The 17,619-nt window shown below is 43.9% G+C and overlaps 1 pseudogene; it reads left to right on the plus strand.

The window, feature by feature from the left end:
* The first annotated feature begins 12,821 nt into the window (after positions 1-12,821).
* The window catches only part of LOC135516446 (stromal interaction molecule 2-like), a 102,571-nt pseudogene continuing 97,773 nt past the window's right edge, over positions 12,822-17,619 (plus strand).

Raw genomic sequence — 17,619 nt, forward strand, 5'->3', positions numbered from 1 at the left:
TAGAATCCCCGAGCTGACAAGGTACAAATCTGTTGTTCTGCCCCTGAACAGGCAGTTAACTCACTGTTCCTAGGCCGTCATTGAAAATAGGAATTTGTTCTTAACTGACTTGCCTAGTAAAATAAAGGTAAAATTAAATAAAAAATGCACACCAACCTTCATAAAACTCTTTCGAAATGTGGCAGTATTTCAAGCAATGCTTCCATCTAGTGGCAAAATACCGCAAACACGTTATTTTGTGGCTTTTTGGAAATGAATGTGGCTTCGTATAAAATATAATAACATATAATGTTCTTCGTCACGTGCTTCGTAAACAACAGGTGTAGACTAACAGTGAAATGCTTACTTACGGAACCTTTTTCAACAATGTAGAGATAAAGATGAAAAAATGTATTTTTTTGACATAGTGCCGAGAAATAGATACACAGTAAATAGCGAGTAAAAATAACATGGTTTTAAGTCAAGTTCAGTGTATCTGTTATATGCACAGAATGCGCATGGTACACAGTACATGAAATGCTTACATGCAGGTTCACCCTCGACAATGTGAATAATATAAGGAATAATAAAATAAGCTCAATGGAATTAAATTACACTAATTTGCAGGAATAAAGATACGGAGAATGCACTCAAATGTACAGTAGGTTTGGAGGAGGGTATTCACATGTGCCGGAGAGGGGAGAGGGAGAGTGGAGCAAAGTGTTGAGCTGTAATAAATTGTGCAATAATAGTAGGGTCTATGCGAGAAAATCATATTAATCTCAAAGCGCTATCAAACTGCAAGTTCCCCACAGGGAGAGAAACATGAACGCCCTGTCTGTCACGCCCTGACCTTAGTATTCTTTGTTTTCTTTATTATTTTGGTTAGGTCAGGGTGTGACAAGGGGGGTATAGGTGTTTTTGTCCTGTCTAGAGATTTTGTATGTTTATGGGTTTTTTTCCTAGTCTAGGTGTTTTTATGTCTATGGTAGCCTAGATTGGTTCTCAATCAGAGGCAGCTGTTTATCGTTGTCTCTGATTGGGGACCATATTTAGGTAGCCATATTCCTTTGGGTATTTCGTATGTTATTGTCTATGTATAGTTGCCTTTGTCAGCACCAGTGTTATGTAGCGTCACGTTCGTTTTTCATAGTTTGTTCACTGGTGTCTTTTATTTAAGAGGAATGTATTCATATCACGCTGCGCCTTGGTCTCCTCACGACGAACGTGACAGTCTTTGTACAACATTCTTAAGAATAAAATCGTGGGAAAACACACCTCTTAAAGCAGCAGATGGCCACTGTTAAAAGAGGGAGGAGCACAGAGAATTTTAGGGTCACAACACTCAAGACAATGTTTAGAGTTTGTGATCTAGCTAATAATTGGCCCAATGCAGATAGCAACCGTTAGCCTATTTAAAGCCAGTGTATTGCATCAGTTGGGCTAACGATGATGCTTTTTGCACCTGCCTGATAAAATGTACCAATATGTTATTCGGCATATTTCTGGAGGGGGAAATTATGCTGCGATATGTACTTTTGTCAGAGCCTTCAGAAAGTATTCACACCCCTTGACTTTTTCCACATTGTGTTGTTGTTACAGCCTGACTTTCAAAATTGATTCAATTGAAATTGTTTTGTCACTTGCCGGCACACAATACCCCATAATGTCAAAAGTGAAATTATGTTTTTAGATTTTCTTTTTAAAAATTAATTAAAAATTAAAAGCTGAAATGTCTTGAGTCAATAAGTATTGAACCCCTTTGTTATGGCAAACCTAAATAAGTTCAGGAGTAAACATTTGCTTAAAAAGTCACATAATAAGTTACATGGACTCCCTCTGTGTGCAATAATAGTGTTTAACATGATTGTTGAATGACTACCTCATCTCTGTACACCACACAAAGGTACCTCTTCTCTGTAGCCCACATATATAATTATCTGTAAGGTCCCTCATCTCTGTACCCCACACTGTAAGGTCCCTCATCTCTGTACCCCACACTGTAAGGTCCCTCATCTCTGTACCCCACACTGTAAGGTCCCTCATCTCTGTACCCCACACTGTAAGGTCCCTCATCTGTACACCACACTGTATGGTCCCTCATCTCTGTACCCCACACTGTAAGGTCCCTCATCTCTGTACCCCACACTGTAAGGTCCCTCATCTCTGTACCCCACACTGTAAGGTCCCTCATCTGTACCCCACACTGTAAGGTCCCTCATCTCTGTACACCACACTGTAAGGTCCCTCATCTGTACCCCACACTGTAAGGTCCCTCATCTGTACACCACACTGTAAGGTCCCTCATCTGTACCCCACACTGTAAGGTCCCTCATCTGTACCCCACACTGTAAGGTCCCTCATCTCTGTACCCCACACTGTAAGGTCCCTCATCTGTACCCCACACTGTAAGGTCCCTCATCTGTACCCCACACTGTAAGGTCCCTCATCTCTGTACCCCACACTGTAAGGTCCCTCATCTCTGTACCCCACACTGTAAGGTCCCTCATCTCTGTACCCCACACTGTAAGGTCCCTCATCTCTGTACCCCACACTGTAAGGTCCCTCATCTGTACCCCACACTGTAAAGTCCCTCATCTCTGTACCCCACACTGTAAGGTCCCTCATCTCTGTACCCCACACTGTAAGGTCCCTCATCTCTGTACCCCACACTGTAAGGTCCCTCATCTGTACCCCACACTGTAAGGTCCCTCATCTCTGTACCCCACACTGTAAGGTCCCTCATCTCTGTACCCCACACTGTAAGGTCCCTCATCTCTGTACCCCACACTGTAAGGTCCCTCATCTGTACACTACAATGTAAGGTCCCTCATCTCTGTACCCCACACTGTAAGGTCCCTCATCTCTGTACCCCACACTGTAAGGTCCCTCATCTCTGTACCCCACACTGTAAGGTCCCTCATCTCCATACCCCACACTGTAAGGTCCCTCATCTCTGTACCCCACACTGTAAGGTCCCTCCTTTCTGTAACCCACACTGTAAGGTCCCTCATCTCTGTACCCCACACTGTAAGGTCCCTCATCTGTACCCCACACTGTAAGGTCCCTCATCTCTGTACCCCACACTGTAAGATCCCTCATCTCTGTACCCCACACTGTAAGGTCCCTCATCTCTGTACCCCACACTGTAATGTCCCTCATCTCTGTACCCCACACTGTAAGGTCCCTCATCTGTACACTACAATGTAAGGTCCCTCATCTCTGTACCCCACACTGTAAGGTCCCTCATCTCTGTACCCCACACTGTAAGGTCCCTCATCTCTGTACCCCACACTGTAAGGTCCCTCATCTGTACACCACACTGTAAGGTCCCTCATCTCTGTACCCCACACTGTAAGGTCCCTCATCTCTGTACCCCACACTGTAAGGTCCCTCATCTCTGTACCCCACACTGTAAGGTCCCTCATCTCTGTACCCCACACTGTAAGGTCCCTCATCTCTGTACCCCACACTGTAAGGTCCCTCATCTGTACACTACACTGTAAGGTCCCTCATCTCTGTACACCACACTGTAAGGTCCCTCATCTCTGTACCCCACACTGTAAGGTCCCTCATCTGTACACCACACTGTAAGGTCCCTCATCTCTGTACCCCACACTGTAAGGTCCCTCATTTCTGTACCCCACACTGTAAGGTCCCTCATCTGTACATCACACAGTAAGGTCCCTCATCTCTGTACCCCACACTGTAAGGTCCCTCATCTGTACACTACACTGTAAGGTTCCTCATCTCTGTACACAACACTGTAAGGTCCCCAGTCGAGCAGTGAATTTCAAACACAGACTCAACTACAAAGACCAGGGAGGTTTTCCAATGCCTTGCAAAAAAGGGCACCTATTGGTAGATGGGTATATAAAAAAAGACATTGAATATTCCTTTGAGCATGGTGAAGTTATTAATTACGCTTTGGACGGTGTATCAATACACCCAGTCACTGCAACGATATAGGCTTCCTTCCTAACTCAGTTTCCGGAGACAAAGGAAACTGCTCCCGGATTTCACCATGAGGTTAATAGTTACTTTAAAACAGTTACAGAGTTTAATGGCTGTGATGGGAGAAAACTGAGGATGGATCAACAACATTGTAGTTACTCCACAATACTAAACTAGTTGACAGAGTGTAAAGAAGGAAGCCTGTACAAAATATTCCAAAACATACATTCTGTTTGTAAATAAACGTGACAAAGCAATTAACTTTTTGTCCTGAATACAAAGTGTTATGTTTGGGGCAAATCCAGTAGACACATTACTGAGTACCACTCTCCATTTATTCAAGCATAATGGTGGCTGCATCATGTTATGGGTATGCTTGTAATCGTTATGGACTGGGGAGTTTTTTAGGATAAAAAAGAAACGGAATGGAGCTAATCACAGGCAAAATCCTAGAGGAAAACCTGGTTCTGTCTGCTTTCCAGCAGGCACTGGGAGATTAATTCACCACTCAGCAGGACAATAAACTAAAACACAAGGCCAAATCTCCACTGGAATTGCTTGCCAAAAGACACTGAATGTTCAAAGTGGCCGAATTACAGTTTTGACTTAAATCTACTTGAACATGTATGGTAAGACCTGAAAATGGTTTTCTAGTGTAACGGCTGTTGGTGGACGAAGGTGAGGACCAAAGTGCAGTGTGGTACGTGTTCATGTTTGTTTATTGACAAGGAACACTAACTACAAACATAAAAAAGGGAATAACCGACACAGTCCTGAAAGGTGAAAAACACTAAACAGAAATCAACTACCCACAAAACACATGTGGGAAAAAGCTACCTCAGTGTGGCTCTCAATCAGAGACAACGATAGACAGCTGCCTCTGATTGAGAACCACACGGCCAAACAACAAAGAAATACAAAACATAGAAAATGAACATAGAATGTCCAGCCTCGTCACACCCTGGCCTCACCAAAATAGAGAATAAAAGCCTCTCCATGGCCAGGGCGTGACATCCAGCAATGATCAACAACCAATTAACAAAGCTTGAAGAATTTTGAAAAGAATAATGGGGAAATGTTGCACAATCCAGGTGTGGAAAACTCTTAGAGACTTACCCAGAAACACTCACAGCTGTAATCACTCTTAGAGACTTACCCAGAAACACTCCCAGCTGTAATCACTCTTAGAGACTTACCCAGAAACACTCCCAGCTGTAATCACTCTTAGAGACTTGCCCAGAAACACTCCCAACTGTAATCACTCTTAGAGACTTACCCAGAAACACTCCCAGCTGTAATCACTCTTAGAGACTTACCCAGAAACACTCCCAACTGTAATCACTCTTAGAGACTTACCCAGAAACACTCCCAACTGTAATCACTCTTAGAGACTTACCCAGAAACACTCCCAGCTGTAATCACTCTTAGAGACTTGCCCAGAAACACTCCCAGCTGTAATCACTCTTAGAGACTTACCCAGAAACACTCCCAACTGTAATCACTCTTAGAGACTTACCCAGAAACACTCCCAGCTGTAATCACTCTTAGAGACTTGCCCAGAAACACTCCCAGCTGTAATCACTCTTAGAGACTTGCCCAGAAACACTCCCAGCTGTAATCACTCTTAGAGACTTACCCAGAAACACTCCCAACTGTAATCACTCTTAGAGACTTACCCAGAAACACTCCCAGCTGTAATCACTCTTAGAGATTTACCCAGAAACACTCCCAGCTGTAATCACTCTTAGAGACTTACCCAGAAACACTCCCAGCTGTAATCACTCTGAGAGACTTACCCAGAAACACTCCCAGCTGTAATTGCTGCCAAAGGTGCTTCTGCAAAGTATGGACTCAGGGGTATGAATCCTCAATAAATGAGCAAACATTTTTTTTTAAACTTTTTTTTTATGGGGTATTTTATTCAGGCTGTAAAACAACACAATGTGGAATAGGTGAAAAGGTGTGAATACTTCCTGAAGGCTTTCTATATAGTGTTTAGGCTACTATATTATGTCACATCGGGGCCATCTGGGCAAATGGCTTTGTGAGTATTCACTCTTGAGAGTTTTCCTTACGTCTGCCTCAGAGAGCGAAATCACATGGTCGTCCAGAGCAACGAGAGTCTTCCAGGTTAGTTCAGTGTTGTCCGCCTCAAAGCATAAAAATGTATTATGCTTGTCTGGGAGCGAAGCCTCGATGGACATCACACGGCTGGATTTTCCTCTGTAGTCTCTAATAGCCGGTAATCCTTGGCACAAGTGCCACACGTCTTAGTTGTCATACTGTGATTCCAGTTTGAGTCTATATTTTATTTGATCTTTTTGTGTCCCTAATGAATTTTCAGAGCTTGCGCCTGCTTGCCTTGTACACATCAATGTCACCGGTGATGAATGCTGCAGTACGGGCTGTCAGCACGGATCTCACTGTTAACCCAGGGTTTTTGGTTGGGTTATGTCCGGATTGTTATTGTAAGTTCAACATCATCAACACATTTCCCCATGAAACCTGTGACTGATGATGTCTAATCCATTGATGCTAAAGGATGAGTCCTGGGCGGATGAGTCCTGGGCGGATGAGTCCTGGGTGGATGAGTCTTCGAACATATTCCAATCAATACCATCAAAGCAATCCTGCAGCATTGAGTCCACCTCCTCCATTCAGCGCCTCACTATTCTCTCTGTTGGTTGGTCCTCTTGAGTAGCTGTTTGTAGGCGTGGAGTAGGAACAGAGATATGTGATCTGATTGGCCGAAGTGGGGGTGGAGGTTTATGTAAACATGGTGTAGTACACGTAGCTCTCGTGTGGGACAGGAGACATGCTTATGATATTAAATATCCTGCGATGATAAAGACTGCTTCTGTGTGAGAGGATTCTTGCTGGCTAATGGTCTCATACAGTCCGCTGAGTACCACCGTGGTGTTGGCTTGTGGTGGTATGTAAACATTGGTGTTGATAACAGACATGAATTCCTTCGGCAGAGAGTAGGGCCGGCATTTTAACATCCGAAACTCCAGATTGCGTGAGCAGGAGCTTGAGATGACTTCCACATCATTACACCAAGAAGAGAAAGCTCCTCCCCCTTTCTCTTGCCACAGGCCGCTGTTCGATCCATGAGAAAAATGGAGAACCCATCTTTCGGTGTAGTTTCCGTCAGCCATGTTAACTTGAAGACAAAAACACAGCATTCCTTGATGTCTCGTTGTGTCGCGTTGTGATGTTAGCTGCACTCTGAGTTCGTCCACTTTATTGTCTTGTGTTCGGACATTAGCCAGAATAATACCAGGAAGAGAAGGATGTTTGGCCCGATGTTTCAGCCTCGCTCGGAAGCCTGCTTTTCTTTCTCTTCTTAGCTGGCGCTTGCTTCGGTCGTCTTGATCGTGTGATCACATAGCAGTTAAGCCCTTTGTACAGGGGCGCTTGCTTCGGTCGTCTTGATCGTGTGATCACATAGCAGTTAAGCCCTTTGTACAGGGGCGCTTGCTTCGTTCATCTCGATCGTGTGATCACATAACAGTTAAACCCGTTGTACAGGGCTGCGTTCGTCTCGATCGTGTGATCACATAACAGTTAAACCCGTTGTACAGGGGCGCTTCGTTCATCTCGATCGTGTGATCACATAACAGTTAAACCCGTTGTACAGGGGCGCTTGCTTCGTTCGTCTCGATCGTGTGATCACATAACAGTTAAACCCGTTGTACAGGGGCGCTTGCTTCGTTCATCTCGATCGTGTGATCACATAACAGTTAAACCCGTTGTACAGGGGCGCTTGCTTCGTTCATCTTCATCGTGTGATCCACATGAAATACACATGAAATAGCCAAGTGGAGAGGGAGCCGGTGTCACATGTTTAAATATGGAGGAATACAATTGGTTGTCCTTCATTCAGATATAAAAGGTACACGTGCAAATGTACAGCACATTTGGACCCAGAAAATGGTACATGAAAGCATGATGCAACAGTGTCTTACTGTTGTGTGGTTGTAAATGTACCATCAGGTTGCGTATTGGTTTCAAGTGGATGGTGAGGGCATTTTCTGGGTACCTCTCCACTGACCGACTTCTACTGCAGTGGGACTGAATCCTGGGTTACGATTCACTGGAGATCGCTGCAGGTATGGCAGCCCTCATAGAGATATGTAATCACATATTAATAACACAGTACACTAAAAGCATTCTAGTGTTAAAAGTTACTTCAGTAGTTGCTACATAATTATTTAGATGTGTGTTATATAGTATTATCAAAGGGCTGCATTGATGCTTATTAAGTGTAATGAGGGCATTGCCCTTCTCCTCTCTCCCTCTTTGGCCTCAGCTGAGGTGAGTGTGCCTTTCACTGATGAGGAGAGGGGGTGGGTGACTCTGGTTCCAGCTCGGTCAGCTCACCACCCACCCAGTGGGACGCAAGCAGCCCCCCCCCCCTCTCTCACACACGTGCGCACAGACACACACACACTGGCCTCCACTCTGGCCTGGGGTGACTCAAATAGCCCCAGACTCCCAACTAGCACCAGTAACCCAGTCTTCTGCATGCACATGCCCTAAAAACGCTGAGTGGTCATTTCAAACCTCCTGCCCCTCAACACCCCGCTGCCCGCCCTATCCCCCAATAGCCCCAAAATGCTCACGGGTCTGTACACAGGTTGTGCATGTCTATGTGTGTGCAAGAGAGAGAGAGAGAGAGAGAGAGAGAGAGAGAGAGAGAGAGAGAGAGAGAGAGAGAGAGAGAGAGAGAGAGAGACAGAGACAGAGAGAGAGACAGAGAGAGAGAGAGAGAGAGAGAGAGAGAGAGAGAGAGAGAGAGAGAGAGAGAGAGAGACAGAGACAGCGAGAGAGAGAGAGAGAGAGAGAGAGAGAGAGAGAGAGAGAGAGAGAGAGACAGAGACAGCGAGAGAGAGAGAGAGAGAGAGAGAGAGAGAGAGAGTGTTGTTAAATAACTTTTTATTATATTTTTTTACAGACGACACGAAAACAGACAAAGAACACATGTATTGAGCATTACTAAGATCCCGATCTGTACGAACCTTGAACCCGCTTTAGACAGACCTTATACAGTTTCCCCATTTGACTGACAGCCATAGTAAACCTTAAACCAGGTGAACCTCCCAATGTCCCTTCTTTACCTCCCCCCTCCAGAATGTGACACACAGGCATCAGGTTGACCTAATGCTAAGATGCTGTCCCAGAGTATTTCCTTGCTCGTTTACCACCTGATCCACTGGAGAAGGTATCATAACATGCTTTCTTATTTTTAGAGTCAGAGCCGAGGGCCTGAAATATTAGACCCTTTCTGTAAATCCCAAAAGGCCTGGGTGAGGGAACAGCATATTCCCTGCATGCAGCATGCGAAAAGGCAATCTGCAGCACAATAGTGTTTTTAAAAATGTGCCCCTAAAAATAGTTTTGGGAGAGACTTTATTACATGGAGCTTGTTCACTGGTTGGTTTGTGTGAGTCTGCTGTTGGTCAGAGAGTGTGTGTCTGTGTTTTGACAAAATGGCCGTTGACTGACGTGTGTTCTCTTTGACGACCACCCTCACCACAGGCCGTCCTCGCCGACCTTTCAACTATGAAGGTCATGCCCCTCATCCAGATCTTTCTGTTCGCCACTGTCATCTGAAGACCTGTGTGTATGTATGTATGTGTGTGTGTGTGTGGTGGGGGAGGGGCATGTTTCCATGCCAACGCCAGCGATCATCCATCAGTCAGAGATGCCAACCACACCTTGTATGAAAGGCAAAAAAAAAGACCTCTGAAACCGTGTATATTGATCCTGCCATATTCCTTTGACTGGGTCAAAGTTGCATGTCCTTGCATTTATGCATGCTACAGAAATAGTTATTGACATGTATCATATTATTAGATATATTATACAGTATGTAAGTCTAGCCCTCAGATAAGCTAAGCTCACCTAACCTCCTTAAGCTATGCCCTCTGAGTAAGATGATACATACAGTATGCCAAATTCTTGGAACCAGCTTGAGGAGTCCAATGAAAGCTGGATTGCATGGAACAGTATTGTATTGGGTTGTAATTGGCATTGTGAGAGAGGACAGTGGTAGCTCTCTACAGTGGAACCATTGATACGTGTTAATTAAACACTGATAAGTGTTTAAATGTGGTCTTAAAGGTCCTATTTTAGTGAAGCACACTCTACAATGATAATCCTGTGTTAGGAGCAGATCGGAAGCTGCCGTGCGCCAGTTAACTCAAACTAATTATATCAGTTAATTATCTTGGTCTTAATTAATAATCTTAATAATTAATAGGTCTTAATTAATCATTCTTAAACTAATATTATGTTTGTTTTTAATATGCAAGATATTATAATAAGACATGACTTGTGTTTATAAGTATTACAATACTACGAGTTTTTGTCTCAGTATTGTTTCATACATAAAACAATTATGTTGTAATAAATGTTTTATGGATTTCTTGAATTATTGCATTCACATTCTATATTTAAGCAATAAGGCACGAGGGGGTGTGGTATATTGCCAATTTACCACAGCTAAGGGCTGTTCTTAACCACAACGCATCGTGGAGTGCCTGGACACATCCCTTAGCCGTGGTATATTGGCTACCCCTTGGGGCGGCAGGGTAGCCTAGTGGTTAGAGCGTTGGACTAGTAACCCCCGAGCTGACAAGGTACAAATCTGTCGTTCTGCCCCTGAACAGGCAGTTAACCCACTGTTCCTAGGCCGTCATTGAAAATAAGAATTTGTTCTTAACTGACTTGCCTAGTTAAATAAAGGTAAAATTTAAATTAAATATACCAAAACCCCCCGAGGTGCCTTATTGCTATTATAAACTGGTTACCAAGGTAATTAGAACAGTAAAAATGTGTTTTGTCATACCTGTGGTATACGGTCTGATATACCATGGCTTTTAGCCAATCAGCATTTAGGGCTCCACCCACCCAGTTTATAATAGTATTTGTCTCATCATACTATTTGATCCCATAAGCTATTTTATTCAGTTTTGTACCCATTGTCAAATGTATCTGCTCAGGTTACCTACGTTTCTTTCTATGTCAATGATATCAATGTTGCTGAGTTAAGGGGATATGAATCAATCATAGCATGTTTTCTTTTTGTTTTTAAATTAAAATACAATAAGAATAACTGTATATCTACTAGTTTGTATCTTCAATTTGACTTCTCCTCTGTAGAATAGCTTAAAACCTTGACAAACTCATTATTCCATCGCCCCCCACGACGTAACATATGGCTCAAGGATCTCTGTTTGGCAGCCTCCTTCCATTCTGCCACAGCAGTAGCATATGCCATCGTCCAACATAATTAAATGTCAGTCTTCTTATTGGATAGGGTAAATATTTGGACGTGGCGTACTGTACTTTGGCCGCTCACCAGAGCATTGAGCCTGAGGAGTCAGTAGGCAGAAGCAGTAATTGACAGGTAGCAGCACTGAGCGACTACACATGGTCCGCCCCCAGTACCTCCGAGCATCTGCGCTGCCTTCCTCCCCATCCATTCTGTATGCTCCTATCCAATTAGGCTGCTCTTCTTTTTACTGCCCTCCTTCTCTCCCTCATTCCTTCTTCCTTCTTCCTCTCTCTCATGCTGGTCGCTGCGGTCTGGTCATGCCTGCTACATCTTGCTACCCGTCTAACCCAGACTCCCACGGCCATTCCTGCTTATCGCCGCTCGCCACGGGGGCCGCTGGCTTCCCCTTTGGTTTCCCTTCGTCCCCCCCACTGGACAAGACACCACCTTTGGCTCCTTGCAACAGCGCCCCCTTTGGTTGAAACAATACACTGCAGGATGGATGTGCCATGATGGCTGTCATTGAATCCGTCATCACTCTGGCTCTTCCTGTTGTTGAAAGATTACATGTAGATGGCTCTATCAGGTTGCCTGTCTCACTTACTTGTGGCACTCTCAATATAAAATGTGCAAGTACGGTCCAGTTGATAGTAATGATACAGATACGGGAATAGTGGGACAAATATATTCCTTTCAATGTCAAACAAGCAGAGGGGCCGGGCTGGGACTAGAAATCGGCCCTGGAATTTCTATCAAGCAGGTCCATTTTTTTCCCTTGAGGCCACCATAATTAGCTAGCTTATTTTGCCTGCCTAAACAAAACAAGTTAGACTGGCCCACTGGGCTAACGATGAATCTGTCCATCTGGCATTTGTTTTAGGCTATAACATGAAAATGTAGCCTATAATTTGCCACTGTTCGAATGTTCAGAAGCCTATATGCATACGAGTCATTACTATTAGTCTAATGAAATGTATAGCCTAAATGGGGATATATTAGCCTACTGTAGCCTGGCTAACAATTTTCTTCAGACCATGAATGCAGACTTCCCACTGGGCACACACTGATTTAATCAACGTTGTGTCCATGTCATTTCAACGTGGAATAGACATTGAATTGACGTCTGTGCCCAATGGGTTTATGGGCTACTGCATTAAATCGGTCTCCTAATATCATTTTTTAAATGTTTTAATTAAACCCGCTGTCATCTGACAGCTAATACTATGATTTTATTTTGTTGCCAATAGGCTACATTACCTTTTGTGGGTTTTTGCTCCCAACCCAGGTGTTGCTGACCTGATTGTTTATAAACCGACTACCTATTATCATTGTGTGTGCTACATTTTGGTTGGATTGAAAATGTACAGGACGACTCGCCGAAAACAGGGTAAGAGAGCTCGGGGCTACAGAACTGCTGGCCAATGCATGTTTGATCGATACAGGCTGATCTATACATGTATGAGACGCGTGTTAAAAAGTGGCAAAGGATGTCTCGATTAACCAATCACACTCTGCCATGTTGGACAGTCTGACCAATGACAGAGCTCAGCAAGGAGGAAACCGTGGATGATTCGATAGGTGTCGCACGATGGGAAGCAAAACAAATAGGGAAGTGGCAGATGAACATCGTCAAGGTGTCGAGAAAACACCCACGAAGTTGCTGAGAATTCCTCTGCTTTGAAGGCAGTTGAACATAGGGACAAGCCCCTGGGGGAAAGTGAGTCTTTGGCGTGGGCTTCCGCAGTGTTCAGAACACGACACTATGTAGCCGCCAAACCCCCACGGCAAATTGTTACTATGTAGCCTAGCATATCATCCCCGCGTAAAAAATTCCTCCACACATCAGGGAAAGAATAGGCGAGTTCGTTTTGAATCGGCCGGTGCCCCGTGTGAACCGAGTTTACGTATTTTAGACGATTCCGTTCGTCCTAAAGAGAGATAAACCATCCGGGGCAGCGGGCAATGCAAAACGAACTCGCTCAATACATTTGCTGTGGCTGATGTCAAGTGACCGACTTCCGCCCCATGTCTTCAGTTCTGCATCAGCCGGCAAGCAGTTGAGCTACGACGCCAGGGGAGGTAGACGAACAGATGTTGTCAAAGGAAGGAATGGAAACCTGACATTAACTTTGAATAGGAAAAGACTGCTGCCCACGACGACGTTTACTCTCGTATGTGGACGCGGTGGTGAAACTGGAGGGAATAGGGCGACAGGGCGAAGCTGATGAATACGTTTCATTTGAGGAGGCGGACCCCTCACTGCGACTTCGATATGCTGAAAGCAGGCCCGGTGTGTTCATACTGTATGTGGAAGTACAGATAGGTTACTATTTTGTCTTTATTCAATCATGATGATCGGATACATTGTCCTTTAAACCGTGTTGGACGCACCGCATATTATTTCCTGGCAGCGAGCTGGAGCCAATTCATTTGGTCGTGTGTTTTTTCAGATAGAAGATACCATACCTCTACCCATTTGTACTTTTTTTCTTTGGAAGTTGACTTTAAAGTAGAGTGTGCTACCGGTTTGTCTCCTAGAGCTAGCTTGAAATCGTTCTGTATGATCTGAGTAACGCATGAGGGGAGTCGCTTGTGGTCGAGCCTACTTCATGCCACGCACTGGAGCAGGCCTATCATTTTTGGATGGACTTTTGAAGTATTATGGCCTAATTTTTGACGTTGCGAACACTTGAATTAAATATTTTTTTGTAGATAGGCCTAGCCTATTCATTGTCATTATCTCTAGCCTATAGATGCAAATAGTAGAGCATTTCTAAACACCAACAGCTCCTAGTCTATTTCGCTGTTATCTAATCATATGTGTTATTTATCTAAACAAAGCGGGTTTTTTAAAGGTAATGCATTTTATCTAACTGTCGTCTGACGTTTCATTCTTGTGGCTCGACATATTCGAATATTTATACCCCAAACGCAATTCTCCAGGTGGTCTTTACACCCGGAGGAATCCTTGGAGAAAGCGTTCCATTTCGGAATAGACATTATTTTTGTATTTATTCTCTCTTCACACGGAAAATAATTAGTGGCTTCCCCCACGATGAGTTACTTATACCAAGCAGTGCTTCTATTGCTACGTGGACTCGTCATCTCTGCGGTACTGGGATTGGAAAGCAGTTACTCAACCGATCTGTCGACCCGTGCTTCTAATGCCGCAATTGTAGCCACTACAGGTAAGTGTGCCAATCCAAGAGACACTGTTACCGATTATTCACGCATGTTTATCGCTTCGCATTCTCGCATAATGCCACGCACAGTCATTCTGAGAGGCTGATGGTAAGCTGGAGTTGTCTACGTAGGCAGTCACCTTTCCCTTTTAGGTTGTAGATCGCACCTTCTTTGTAAGAGTGCAACCCAAGCTGTACTGTATAGGCTAATAGTATAGGCTTACTATTGAAATAGATAAATGAGGCTGTCTGCTCATTCACAGGATTTCTCATTGTTTTCAGGTTTTCGCTCTGTCACCCTGTTTTAATAGAAAGAACATCCAACCTTGTTGTTTTAAGTCCACAACAATGTTTAAACCACCTCAGACATCTCTAAAGGCATTTTCACACTGCATTGTTCTTAGTCCCAGGCTGTCTTGGGCTCCTGAGTGGCACAGCGGTCTAAGGCAATGCATCTCAGTGCTTGAGGCGTCACTACAGACACCCTGGTTCGAATCCAGGCTGTTTCAGAACCGGCCGTGATTGGGAGTCCCATAGGGCGGCTCACAATTGGCCCTGCTTCGTCTGGGTTTGGCAGATGTAGGCCGTCATTGTGAATAAGAATTTATTCTTAACTGACATGAAGGTTAAAAAATGTTTCTTTGCCCCAGGTTAGACTGGCCTTGGGCCAGCTTGTGTTCACACAAGCATTTATTTACCCTAGGCTAAGGATTCACACGTATATTCCCAAGCCCTGGGCTAAGGATTCACACATATACCAAAGCACTGGGCTAAGGATTCACACGTATATTCCCAAGCCCTTGGCTAAGTATTCACACGTATATTCCCAAGCCCTGGGCTAAGTATTCACACGTATATTCCCAAGCCCTGGGCTAAGTATTCACACGTATATTCCCAAGCCCTGGGCTAAGTATTCACACGTATATTCCCAAGCCCTGGGCTAAGTATTCACACGTATATTCCCAAGCCCTGGGCTAAGGATTCACACATATACCAAAGCCCTGGGCTAAGGATTCACACGTATATTCCCAAGTCCTGGGCTAAGGATTCACACGTATATTCCCAAGCCCTGGGCTAAGGATTCACACGTATATTCCCAAGCCCTGGGCTAAGGATTCACACGTATATTTCCAAGCCCTGGGCTAAGGATTCACACATATATTCCCAAGCCCTGGGCTAAGAATTCACACGTATATTCCCAAGCCCTGGGCTAAGAATTCACACGTATATTCCCAAGCCCTGGGCTAAGGATTCACACGTATATTCCCAAGCCCTGGGCTAAGAATTCACACGTATATTCCCAAGCCCTGGGCTAAGGATTCACACGTATATTCCCAAGCCCTGGGCTAAGGATTCACACGTATATTCCCAAGCCCTGGGCTAAGGATTCACACGTATATTCCCAAGCCCTGGGCTAAGGATTCACACGTATATTTCCAAGCCCTGGGCTAAGGATTCACACGTATATTCCCAAGCCCTGGGCTAAGGATTCACACGTATATTCCCAAGCCCTGGCCTAACTGACAAGCACAACATGCACCCAACATTCTAACTCTGTCACGCACCAATGTTATAAGACCGTTATTAACACATTTTTTTCCCCCTCTTGCGTCTGGATTAGCATTTGATTTCCAACAGTGATGGTTTGTATGAATGTTACTGTCTAACGCAGTGCACAAACCAGACATCGACTTTTCGGATTGAGGTGAAATCATTCAATAAGTATTATCGTGGATATCTAATTACATGTCAATATAAAAGATATGGAAACAGAGGAAAATGTAGCTTTTTCTGTCCGTCGAGCTACAGAGTTTGGGGGAGGTTCTACTGATGTTCAGTTTGAGAGGGAGAGTGCGAAGATGAGGAGGACCAAAGGTTAGCTTGCTAACTGCTTGAATTGATTTTAATAAAAAACAGTATGTTTCGTTGCCTATAATGAAGCTATTTACGAGAGTTATTAACCTCACAAGTCATTTTCAAGTCATCTACATATCTTCCATCACTATGATGCGGCAGCTGCGGAGATGGACAGTTCATGGGTGCTGAAAGTAGGCTAATTTGAGAAGATATATGAATTTAAACATTTTAATGTGACTTTAGGCTATGAACAACAAGAGGGCATTGTGTTGGAGCCTATTTCTTCCTATTCCAGAAATAAGAGGCAGGTCGACCTGTTTGATATACTACATTATAATCGACTATCCATAGACTTTGTCAGCCAATTCATTCAATCACCGCGCACCTCTTCAATAGCTGTGTCACTGAAGAGCTTAGTGTGTTAAGTTAAAACCAGGGCTTGAATTGAGGGGTGTATCTGAGGCTATTGTGGAGTTTTGTTCAAGAAAATGTCTAAAAGCATAGGCCTACCCTTTGTTACCTTAAGATAAAACAAAAAATATTGGACCTGTTTCAATAAAACGATCTGTAACGACGCTTTAGTTCACAATGAACAAGAAACAAGCTGTGAAAATGTTGGGGCTGCTGGTAGCCTAGTGGTTAGAGTGGTGGGCCATTAACCTAAATGTTGCTGGATCAAATGTGTGATTCTGTCACTATCAATTGACTTTCGACATTTCAATAGGCTATTAAGCAACATGCTAACTCTAAATGTGACCTGTTTAAAGAAGCTAGGTGTATGCCGCAAGTCACTACTTTACAGGAGAAGCATTATACTGTATATAATGTCAAAATCCATGTTTGGGGCTGAAATGCCTTCCGAAACATGTGAATTTTTTTATTTGATATAGTGTGTGTTTAGCAGAGATGGTAATGTGAAGAATAGAGGTTGGCCGATTAATCGGAATGGCCGATTAATTAGGGTCATTTTGGATGCCGATATTGCCAAATAAAATAATATATATATATCTTTTATTTCATCTTTATTTAACTAGGCAAGTCAGTTAAGAACACATTCTTATTTTCAATGACGGCCTAGGAACAGTGGGTTAACTGCCTTGTTCAGGGGCAGAACAACAGATTTTGACCTTGTCAGCTCTGGGATTCAATCTTGCAACCTTACAGTTAACTAGTCCAATGCTCTAACCACCTGCCTCACGAGGAGCCCTCCTGTTACGCGAATGCAGTAAGAAGCCAAGGTAAGTTGCTAGCTAGCATTAAACTTAATCAATCATAATCACTAGTTATAACTACACATGGTTGATGATATTACTCGTTTATCTAGCGTGTCCTGCATTGCATATAATCGATGCAGTGCGCATTCGC

The sequence above is a fragment of the Oncorhynchus masou genome, chromosome 27, assembly GCF_036934945.1.
Source record: "Oncorhynchus masou masou isolate Uvic2021 chromosome 27, UVic_Omas_1.1, whole genome shotgun sequence".
In the NCBI taxonomy this organism is placed as follows: domain Eukaryota; kingdom Metazoa; phylum Chordata; class Actinopteri; order Salmoniformes; family Salmonidae; genus Oncorhynchus; species Oncorhynchus masou.